Source organism: Pristiophorus japonicus, chromosome 22 (assembly GCF_044704955.1).
Source record: "Pristiophorus japonicus isolate sPriJap1 chromosome 22, sPriJap1.hap1, whole genome shotgun sequence".
Lineage (NCBI taxonomy): Eukaryota > Metazoa > Chordata > Chondrichthyes > Pristiophoridae > Pristiophorus > Pristiophorus japonicus.
Genome location: NC_091998.1, coordinates 66,237,224 through 66,249,428, shown reverse-complemented (window position 1 = coordinate 66,249,428; position 12,205 = coordinate 66,237,224). Strand labels below are relative to the sequence as shown.

At 48.3% G+C, this 12,205-nt stretch overlaps 1 protein-coding gene across 1 annotated transcript in view; it reads left to right on the top strand.

Moving 5' to 3' along the window:
• Nucleotides 1-12,205, top strand: part of LOC139235126 (ankyrin-1-like) — a 303,602-nt gene that overhangs the window by 31,921 nt on the left and 259,476 nt on the right. The gene's annotated exons all lie outside the window — the stretch shown is intronic.

The following is a 12,205-nucleotide window of genomic DNA, read 5'->3' as shown; positions in this document are numbered from 1 at the left end:
GTGCCCCTGACAGCATTCCGAACCTTTAAGTTGTGATCTTGTCCCAATCGTCCTAGTTTTTTCCCTCTGTACACTCATCCACATCATTGTTGGGCTACTTACTGGCAAGTTTAGGACAGGTCAGACGAGTTTTTAAAGAAATCTTTGTGGAAATTTCTAAATTGTAAACTGAATGGCAAAATACAGACTTGTTTTTTAGTCTGGTCCCAGCACCATTTCCTTTTTTTTTCATTCATTCAGGGGATGTTGGCATCGCCGGTAAAGCCAGCATTTATTGCCCATCCCTAATCGCCCGTGAGAAGGTGGTGGTGAGCCGCCATTTCAGAGGGCAGTTGCTGTGGGCCTGAAGTCACCTATAGGCCAGACCGGGTAAGAGCGGTTGATTTCCTTCCCTAAAGGACATTTGTGAACCAGATGGGTTTTTATGACAATTCAGCAGTTTCATGGCCACCATCATCCATCATCGGCAGTCCCTCGGAATCGAGGAATTTCTGCTTCCACTCCCAAAGTGAGTTCTTTGATGGCTGAGCAGTCCGATACGAGAGCCACAGACCCTGTTACAGGTGGGACAGACATTTGTCGAGGGAAGGGGTCGGTGGGGCTGGTTTGCCGTGCGCTCCTTCCGCTGTCTGAGCCTGACCTCTTCACGCTCTTTGTGTTGAGACTCGAGGTGCTCAGAGCCCTCCCGGATGCACTTTCTCCACCTCGGGCGGTCTTCGGCCAGGGTCTCCCAGGTGTCAGTGGTGATGTCGCACTTTACCAGGGAGGCTTTGAGGGTGTCCTTATAACGTTTCCGCTGTCCTCCTTTGGCTCGTTTACCATGAAGGAGCTCCGAATAAAGCATTTGCTTAGGGAGTCTCGTATCTGGCATGCGGACAATGTGGCCTGCCCAGCGGAGCTGATCGAGTGTGGTCAGTGCTTCAATGCTGGGGATGTTGGTCTGGTCGAGGACTCACTTTTGTAGTGCGCCTGTCCTCCCAGGGGATTTGTAGGATCTTGTGGAGCCATTGTCGCCACCACACCATTACTGATACTAACTTTTTTTTTCTTGTAGATTTATTTAATTAACGGAATTTAAATTGCCCCCCCTTGCTCCACACTGCCAGGGTGGGATTTGAACTGATGTCTCGGGCTCATTGGTCCAGGCTCTGGATTATTAATCAATTATTAGCATAACCACTTAGTTGTCACATCATCATCCAGGTGCTGATCACGATCTCTCCCAATCCCCCGTGACGGTGTGGCCTGCGCTTGGGCTTCTGCAGGTTTGAAAGTGCCAGCCTCGGCCATATTTAGCGATATCCCGGTGGCCTCTCCTGAAGGGGTCTTAAAGGAGAGGCCTGTTCCGCAGTCTGAACGATTTGGCTGCAGTTACTGTTTAAGGTAGTGCCGCCCCACACCAGAGCCTTGTGATCAATGACCCTGTCACTGTGCAGATTCTGTGTTTGGCAGTAGTTTCCCTGTTTGTTATCAGCACTGTGCAGGGACTGACTGCCCGTGCTCCTGGTCAGCTGCCTGTTTGACATAAGGTGCAGTATAGTGCCTTGGTTATTGGGAAGTTAACACACAGCCTGCTGTCGACGCATTGCTTTCCCTTCAGTTAATCCTTAAAAGATTTCAGAAATATTGCTGCAACTATCTTCTTAAAAATAGAGCCAATATTCCCCACCCTGCCCATTTCTGGAGTGCTTCCGTGAGATGGGACACACCCTTAAAACTTGGCATTCCTTCATCCTTGCTTGTAGCTCACCTCTGCAAAACAAAATTGTCAATCCCAGTTTATAGAAGTTATATGCGCTTGTTTGGAAAACTGAGCAAAGATCTTTAGCCGTGACCAATAGCTGGAATGTTGCGTTTAAGGGAGTTTGGGTCAGTGTCCTACCTGAAATGTATTTGAACTTCCTCAAAATTGTTCTTATTGGGTATAAACCTTACGCAGAAAATTGTCATAACCAAGCACTAAATTGTCCTTAATTTGAGTGAGTGATGAGGGTGCCTGATGTATAGGGAGGTCTGAGGTTGGGACTGAGGTGCATTATTGAGCATGAAGTGAAGAGGATAAACGCTATCTGTTGCCAATACTGCAATATATTTGTTCCAGGGGTTCTTTGCTTAAGAATTCATAGCAACACATTGCTATTAAGAACCAGTTGATTTATTAACAAAGGTTTAACAATCAAACTACACATTACCAGTTCATCCACTAGGCTACAACCGCATACCTCATTGTGGATGACCTAGACCCAACTGACTCATCATCATAGGCAGTCCCTCGAAGCAAGACTTGCTTCCACTACAAAAGTGAGTCCTTAGGTGACTGAACAGTCCACTACGGGAATTACAGTCTCTGTCACTGGTGGGACAGACAGTGGTTGAAGGAAAGGGAGGGTGGGACTGGTTTGCTGCACGCTCCTTCCGCTGCCTGCGCTTGTTTTCTGCATGCTCTCGGCGACGAGACTTGAGGTGCCCAGCGCCCTCCCGGATGCTCTTCCTCCTCTTGGTGCGGTCTTTGGCCAGGGACTGGGGTTTTATTAAGTCTTGTGAACATCACGTGACTGGCTAAGCCACTCACAATGCAACAGCTCTATAAAGCTGTGAGCTTCCTCACAGGGGCATACATTGCAGTGATGAGGTTGGAGAATGTATAGGGAGGTCTGAGGTTGGGACTGAGGTGCATTGTTGAGCGTGAAGTGGAGAGGATAAACACTATCAGTTGCCAGTACATGCCAAGTAAAGCTAAGAGTCACATTTACAGTGGAATTGGGGGAGGGAGAAAGCAGATTCCCTTTGAGGCAACCACCTTTTCTCCATTGGCTGCCTTCTGAAGTTCTCATTGAGTGTGGAAGTGGATAAACGTCAATGACATGTTGCCCAATATTATTTACATAGAGTGAGCTGTTCAAAATGTTGGGGATGGATCCCAGAAAGTCATCTCCTCTGACTGAACAGTCTGACAGACTTATGGCCTCTCATTTAAGGCGGGTTTCAGGAGATGCCACTGGGATATTGCAAAATATGGCCGAGGCTGACACTTTCAAACCTGCAAAGGCCACACCGTCACGGGGAATTGGGGGCGATCGTGATCAGCACCTGGATGATGATGTGCTAACATAGTGGAGGGGCATGGTAGCACAGTGGTTTTGTTACTGGACTAGTAATCCAGAGCCTGGATCAATGAGCCTGAGACATCAGTTCAAATCCCACCACGGCAGCTGGGGAACTTAAATTCAGTTCATTAAATAAATCTAGAATTGAAAAAAAAAGCTAGTATCAATAATGGTGACCATGAAACTATCGGATTGTCATAAAAACCCGTCTGGTTCACGAATGTCCTTCAACGAAGGAAATCTGCCGTCCTTACCCTGTCTGTTTCCAGCACTGTTAATCTCTGTTTCCTTAAATTTGAAAGGATATCCAGCCTGTGGTATTGTTGAGGAATATTAGTGTAGAAGACTGGATACTGTTGCCATGATTGTTGTCATTGGGCGTTCCTAGCGCAGGATAAGCACTGGGAGCATAAGAGTCAAGCTCCCTCTGCACTGCCCCAACAATGTCCCGGCAGCTCTGCCTCAAAAGATTGCCTTCCACTGCACCAACGTGAGATCTTCATTCCCCAAACCAAACCATTCTTTGCAACTTATCCTGACTGTTGGCCATTGTTATGCCATAGCCTCAATGTCCACTTAGAACTGGATAGCTACAATTCTGCTGTAGAGTTTTATAGCCAGTAGACAGACTTTTGACCCGATTAAACCCAAACCTTAGAGGTGAAATGCTATTATTGAAAGAAAGAAAGACTTGCATTTATATAGCACCTTTCACGAGCACCGGACGTCTATAAGCACTTTACAGCCAATGAAGTACTTTTGGAGTGTAGTCACTGTTGTAATGTGGGAAACACGGCAGCCAATTTGCGCACAGCAAGCTCCGACAAACAGCAATGTGATAATGACCAGATAATCTGTTTTTGTTATGTTGACTGAGGGATAAATATTGGCCCCAGGACACCAGGGATAACTCCCCTGCTCTTCTTTGAAATAGTGCCCTGGGATCTATTATGGCCACCTGAGAGAGCAAACAGGGCCTCGGTTTAACGTCTCATCCGAAAGACAGTACCTCCGACAGTGCAGCACTCCCTCAGCACTGCACTGGAGTGTCAGCCTAGATTTTTGTGCTCAAGTCCCTGGAGTGGGACTTGAACCCACAACCTTCTGACCCAGAGTCGAGTGTGCTGCCCACTGAGCCACGGCTGGCACCACCTCGGCCAATCGATTTGTTCATGAACAGAAATGCTGTGTCACGATGAGTTAGCTCTTTGTCCCCTACGTGGGAGGCTTGTGATAAGGTTACCGAGAAGTTTATTTTCATGACAAATTTCTGCGATAGTTTGGGACATTCATTGGAAGGCAATAAAATCATACTTAAGCTCAACAGAAAATATTAGTTGTACAGCAGATCCATGCACCTCTGAAGAGTCAAGATAGGATTCAAAACTTGGCTGAAAAAATGGTTAAATTGGTGAATACAACCAAAAAATATTCTTTGATGGTCACATCTAATTTGTAGCATACTGAGAAATTCTCTACAACAAAATAATCTTCGAATGTCATCAGCAATGTGCAGGTCTCTGGGGACCCCACCCAGGGTGTGGTGTGGTAGACATGACTGGGCGTGACTGACAAACCATCTCTCAGGGTAACGGCAACCTGTTAACCCATGAACTACTGAGCTCGGTGAGCTATTGGAGATTAAACTCACAGGAGAGCCCCCAATGGCTCAGTAGTTACAGGTATGACCCGGTGTGGTCTGAAACGTACAGTCTACAAAGGTCCCTCATACCATTCTTCTTTCGATCAGAGTTAGCCGATCTCAGGCAGGACAATGGTCAGAGTGCAATCGGCTTCAGCCTCACTGAACTTTGGCAGGGAAACATCAGTCAGCAATTCTATTTTCTTTTCAAATTCATTCATGGGGTGTGGCCGGCATTTATTGCCCATCCCTAATTGCCCCTTGAGAAGGTGGTGGTGAGCTGCCTTCTTGAGCCGCTGCAGTCCGTGTGGTGAAGGTGCTCCCACAGTGCTGTTAGGGAGGGAGTTCCAGGATTGTGACCCAGCAACAATGAAGGAACGGCCTATATATTTCCAAGTTGGGATGGTGTGTGACTGGGAGGGGAACGTGGAGGTGGTGGTGTTCCCATGCGCCTGCTGCCCTTGTCCTTCTAGGTGGTGGAGGTCATGGGTTTGGGAGGTGCTGCCGAAGAAGCCTTGGCGAGTTGCTGCAGTGCATCTTGTAGATGGTGCACACTGCAGCCACGGTGCGCCGGTGGTGGAGGGAGTGAATGTTGAAGGTGGTGGATGGGGAGCCAATCAAGCGGCTGCTTTGTCCTGGATGGTGTCGAGCTTCTTGAGTGTTGTTGGAGCTGCACTCATCCAGGCAAGTGGAGAGTATTCCATCACACTCCTGACTTGTGCCTTGTGGAGAGGCTTGGTAACTATCCAATGAGTAGTCCTGGAAAGTGTTTTTGTGGATATTGGGAGAGAACTGGATTGAGCAAGGCTGAGATCCCCTTCGTGGCTGGACTCTCATTCTCTCCTCACATGAAGATTAGCCACTGAGATAAATGCTGGAGAGATGTTGGTACCCATGACATCACCCCTCAGCATGAATCAGCACCTTCAGGGGAGGAGGGAGAAAACTGGAAGAAAAAGTCTTTGGTGGGGGGGGGAGGGAATAAAAATTCTGAAATATTCCAATGCTATTCCCTTCAATATATGGGCGCAGAAGTGGTTTTTACAGACTTTGAGAACAAAGCTGTCCCAGCTGAAGTGATTTATTACTGACCCTCATACTAGTTGTTGTGGACACTTTCGAGTTTGGCACTGAGTCATTTGGTGCTTTGTGTGACATACGGACTGGAGTTTGTTAAAAGGCACTGACACATCAAAGGATTTAATTGTCACCATGACCCCGAGCTGTGTTCATGCCGGTAATATAGCATACGCGTAGCTCAAGACTTCGAAATGGTTTTAGCATTTCCAAGGGTCGACGGCAACCTATGCAGGCCATGTGATTGTCAAGTCTAAATAATGCCACAGCTGGAGTACTGCGTGCAGTTCTGGTCACCACATTACAGGAAAGATGTGATTGCACCAGAGAGGGTGCAGAGGAGATTTATGAGGATGTTGCCAGGACTGGAGAATTTTAGCTATGAGCAAAGATTGATTAGGCTGGGGTTGTTTTCTTTGGAACAGAGGAGGCTGAGGGGAGAGCTGATTGAGGTGTATAAAATTATGAGTGGATAGGAAGGACTTATTTCCCTTAGCAGAGTGGTCAACAACCAGGAGTCATCGATTTAAAGTAATTAATAGGAGGTTTAGAGGGGATTTGAGGGAAAATGTTTTAAGCAGAGGGTGGTGGGGGTCTGGAACTCACGGCCTGAAAGAGTGGTAGAGGCAGAAACCCTCACCACATTTAAAAAGTACTTGGATGTACACTTGAAGTGCCGTAAACCACAGGGCTACGGACCAAGAGCTGGAAAGTGGGATTAGTCTGGATAGTTCTTTGTCGGCCGACGCGGACACGATGGGCCGAATGGCCTCCTTCCATGCTGTAACTTTCTCTGATTCTATGATTCGATGACATTGGGGTATAAATTCGGCGGGCCCCGAGATTCGGTGATATGGAGCCTGAACCAGGAGACCCAAATCTTGTTGGTATTACCTGTGCCGAGCTGCTGGGTCCTGTTGGGCCTCCATGGGCAGCTCGCCCAATGAGCAGAGAACCAACATCTCATCTCTCGCCTCGCCAGACGCCAAGATCCAGGGAGGCCGCAACAGAGGGAGCGGGCCGATTGGGACACGGTGGAGTGGAGGGAAAACTCTTGCTTCTCCTGGTTCCACGGCAATGTTTTCATTTTGAACATTTCTTTTAAAAAAAACCTTACCTTTTGGTCTCCGTACCTATTTTGAAATAATTTATAATGGAGACTTGCCAACTGTTCCACATTCGGCAGAGAAAACGGCAGCCTCCTCCTCTCCCACCTGAGAATTCCCCACATCGCACACCCATACTGTGAGTATCATTGGCAGCAGTTCCACTGTTTGCTTTCACACTGCAGTAAAATGTGAATGTGCTCACGGGCCCACTCCCGCCCACAGCCTGGCTCAGTGTGAAGACAGAACAAGTTCAAGAGCAAACCAAAATGTATTTGCTTCATGGGTTCTTTGCTTAAGCATTCATAGCAACACATTGCTATTAAGAACTATTAAGAGTTGGTTTACCAGCAAAGGTTTAACAATCACACTACACATTACCAGTTCATCCACCGGGCTCACAACCACCTGCCTCATCGTGGATCCCCCGAACCCAACTGGCTGGGGTTTTATTGAATCTTGTGAACATCACGTGACTGGCTAAGCCACTCACAATGCAACAGCTCTACAAACCTGTGAGCATGCTCACACGTGCATACATTCATCATCACAGGCAGTCCCTCGAAATCGAGGAAGACTTGCTTCCAGTCTAAAAGTGAGTTCTCAGGTGACTGAACAGCCCCATACGGGAATTACAGTCTCTGTCACAGGTGGGACAGACAGTGGTTGAGGGAAGGGGAGGGTGGGACAGGTTTGCCGCACGCTCCTTCCGCTGCCTGCGCTTGGTTTCTGCACGCTCTCGGCGATGAGACTCGAGGTGCTCAGCGCCCTCCCGGATGCACTTCCTCCACTTAGGGTGGTCTTTGGCCAGAGACTCCCAGGTGTCGGTGGGGATGTTGCACTTTATCAGGGAGGCTTTGAGGGTGTCCTTGAAACGTTTTCTCTGCCCACCTTTGGCTCGTTTGCCGTGTAGGAGTGTCGGGCATGTGGACAATGTGCCTCGCCTAACGGAACTGGTCGAGTGTGGTCAGTGCTTCGATGCTGGGGATGTTGGCCTGATCGAGCACACTGACGTTGGTACGTCTGTCCTCTCGGGATTTGCAGGATCTTGCGGAGGCAGAGCTGGTGGTATTTCTCCAGTGACTCGTGGTGTCTACTGTATATGGTCCACGTCTCTGAGCCATACAGGAGGACGGGTATTACTACAGCTCTGTAGACCATAAGTTTGGTGCCAGATTTGAGGGCCTGATCTTCGAACACTCTCTTCCTCAGGCGGCCGAAGGCTGCGCTGGCGCACTGGAGGCGGTGTTGGACCTTGTCATCGATGTCTGCCCTTGCTGATAAGAGGCTCCCGAGGTATGGGAAGTGGTCCACGTTGTCCAGGGCCGCGCCATGGATCTTGATGACTGGGGAGATTACAGAGAGGAAAGGCCATAAATGCCACTTTGCCTGTGTATTGAAGCAGACAGTAATCATCCTGTAACCAGCAGGAACCGTGCTTTTGCTGCCTGTTGTGACGTTGGGAAGAGTTTTAAAGACACGGTACACAAACACAAGGGAGCTGCTGACTGCCAGTGAGATTATTGGTGACCGAGTCAAACTGATGAGCAGCTCCCCAGAGTTTGTTTAATTTGGAAAAAGTGACTTTTTTTGAAGGGCCTTTGCTTTCTGCCAATGCCCTTGTTTCCTGGGGTGTTATTACCGTGTCCCGGTGATTAGCTTAAAGGGCTGGTTCCCCTAGTTTCTGTCTTTCGGATGAGATGTTAAACCGAGGCCCCGTCTGCTCTCTCAGGTGGATGTAAAAGATCCCATGGCACTATTTTGAAGAAGAGCAGGGGAGTTATCCCCGGTGTCCTGGGGCCAATATTTATTCCTCAATAAACATAACAAAAACAGATTACCTGGTCATTACCATGTTGCTGTTTGTGGGAGCTTGCTGTGCACAAATTGCCTGCCGCATTTCCTCATTACAACAGTGACTCCAAAAGTACTTCACTGACTGAAAAGCGCTTTGAGTAGTCCGGTGGTCGTGAAAGGCGCTATACAAATGCAAGTCTTTCTTTTTAGTTACCGCAATTATGGTTAGGCCGGTCTGACGGGGAGGTGAGTGAATCAGGGCAGCTCCCCAGTGAACGACTCCACTTTTAATCTAGTGTCTGATCTCGGTGTGAAGGTAGTGGCTTGTTAATCTACCTGACTTAGAATCCCACGTCCTGGATTTGATCAGTGTTGACAAGTTCTGCATGAGGACAGAGCTGAACCTAAGCATTTGTTTGTGTTTTTCATCCGTTCATTGAGGCTGAACATTTAATTTGCTCAACTGTTGTTTTGAAGTCACCGGGGAAACACAGTGACTAGTTGGTTTATTAGCAAAGGTTTAACAATCACACGACACATTACCAGTTCACCAGGCTCACAACCACCTGCCCCATCGTGGATCCCCCGAACCCAACTGGCTGGGATTTTATTGAGTCTTGTGAACATCACGTGACTGGCTAAGCCACTCACAGTGCAACAGCTCTACAACTATCTTGTGTAAAACTTTTAAATCAAGAGCCCCCTTATTAAAGGGGCACTAGAATTAACAAATAAAACTTTTAGAAACTTTACACGGTCAAATTAAAATTTGGTTGCCGGGGGTGATGATGCACTCCAGTCCCGCCGGCGCCCACCTCTCGCGGAAGGCCGCGAGCGTACCGGTGGACACCGCGTGCTCCATCTCCAGGGACACCCTGGCTCGGATGTAACCGCGGAAGAGAGGCAGGCAGTCGGGCTGAACCACCCCCTCGACCGCCCGCTGCCTGGACCTGCAACAGCCCTACAAACCTATACTCACAGGTGCATACATTACACGCGGGTATATAAAATGTCCGATAGTATCTCAGGAGTCTGTCTTACATCTCCTGCCCTTTATTTCAGTTGAAGTTAAAGGACTGTAGACTGGCTGTTGCCCAATTGATACTGTCACACAAAGACAAGGTCTGCCCCAAGGAGGTCCCATAATTTCCATGCAGCTGCCCGTTTCTCTGTCCTGTACAAAGTTTCCCTCCATCGTGGATGGGGCCTGCTGCCTCAGTCAGTCCTCCAGAAAAGAAATAAACACGACCACCGATGGCACAGAATGGTCTGATTCCTGAGCATTTATCTGTAGTCACCATTCCTCTGTGTAATTTTAAACTAAATTCACATCGCTAGTATGCACCTCACAACCAACCGGTTATTTGTGAAGTGCAACCACCATCGTTACTGCAGCCAATTGCACAGCAAGATCCCAGCCGTGGGAAATTATGTGAATGTCCCGTTCATAAGGTTTTTGGCAGGGTGGTGGTGATTGAGGCAGGAGACCAGGGGTAAATCCCTGCTTTTCTTTGAATAGCGCCATGGGATATTTTTGCACTGAAGTGCCAAGCACTACCCCCTCGGTATCGCCAAGTGTCGACCAGATAATGTGCTCAAGTTCTGGACTGGACTATAGGAAGCACGGAGAGACAAGCAGAACAGCAAGTGCGTTATCTCGTGTCTGCCCACCAACATTTGGCAAAAATCAGCGAGGATTAAAACTTGCCGTGCTACGCTGTAGTGACCTCGTAGTGCTCCTGTGTTCATGTCTGCATGCAGGGTCTCATCAAATGGCTTCTGTACCTGGTGGGGTGGGCTGGGTGTTCCAGCAGGCTCCTTCACCTTGCTGTGCAACACACTGAGATCCTCAGCCCCCAGAGTAATATTTGCAAAATCTCTCGGAAATAGCAAAGAAATCACTGCACACACACAAACAGGCACACGGGCACATACACACACACATGCACGCAATGCGCACACACACAAATACACACACAAACACACATACAAACACACACACACATGCGCGCACAGATACACACAAACACAAACCCACATGCACACAAACACCTGCACACACACACATGCACAAACACACACACACACTCACGCACACATTACCACGCACACACACATTCACGTACACACACGCACACACATTGTCATGCACACACACACACATTCACATACACACAGGCACGCACACAAACACACACATGCACACATTACCACACACACACACACACACGTTCACGTACACACACACACACACACCACACAAATACTCACACACACATGCACAAACACACACACACACACTCACGCACACACTACCACACACACACATTCACATACACACACACGCACATGCACACACACTTGTGCTGATCAGCAGCAGTGTTTTAGAAACAAAACCCTTGGCCTGACTCCAGCCCTTCCTCCCAGGAACTGCAAACCAGGCCTGGCGATTGAGCCGCCTAGGACCATGGGGCGTTAATCTAGTGAAGCAATCGCCCACCCGTTATAGAACCCGCCTAATTTTCATTCCATTGATTAGAATGGATTGAAAAAAAAAGAGTAAGATTTATAGGTGGAGGAGAGGCTAGGAATAGCACCAGGAGTTAATGATAAGGCATTCAGAAGGATGTGAAAGCTGCTATATAAATGCAAGTTCTTTTGTCTGGCTGGCCAATCATGGCTTGAGAAGTTTGCAGGTGAATGCTGTGCACCATGCTGCTCAGGAAGGGAAGAAGCATAGAATAAGAGACGGCTACTTGAGTGCACAGAGCACATGCCATCTACTCTATCATTGGCCCTACCGTGTCCATTCCATCTCCTGAGAGCTCTGCATTTATATTCCCTGTTCCCCACAGGGAATCATGAGCACCTCGAGTCTCATTGCTGGGAGCATGCAGAAATCAAGCGCAGACAGCGGAAAGAGCATGCGGCAAATCAGACTCCCCACCCACCCCTTCCCTCAACGACTATCTGTCCCATCTGTGACAGGGACTGTGGTTCCCGTATTGGACTGTTCAGTCACCTAAGGACTCATGTTAAGAGTGGAAGCAAGTCTTCCTCGATTCCGAGGGACTACCTATGACGATGATAGAAACATAGAAACATAGAAAATAGGTACACGAGTAGGCCATTCGGCCCTTCGAGCCTGCACCACCATTCAATATGATCATGGCTGATCATTCCCTCAGTATCCCTTTCCTGCTTTCTCTCCATACCCCTTGATCCCTTTAGCCATAAGCGCCACATCTAACTCCCTTTTGAATATATCCAAAGAACTGGCCTCAACAATTCTCTGCGGTAGAGAATGATAGTTAGTTCTCAGTGGGATCAGTAGATTAGTGCCAATCGGAGGAAAAGTTGGGTGCTATGCAGATCTGCACCCTCTTGGCCACCGGATTGCGAGTGTGGGAAGCTGGTGTTGTATTTCCAACCCTAGACAGCTGCCTGGGAGCTGTGACTCCTGCAGTTGGCTATGT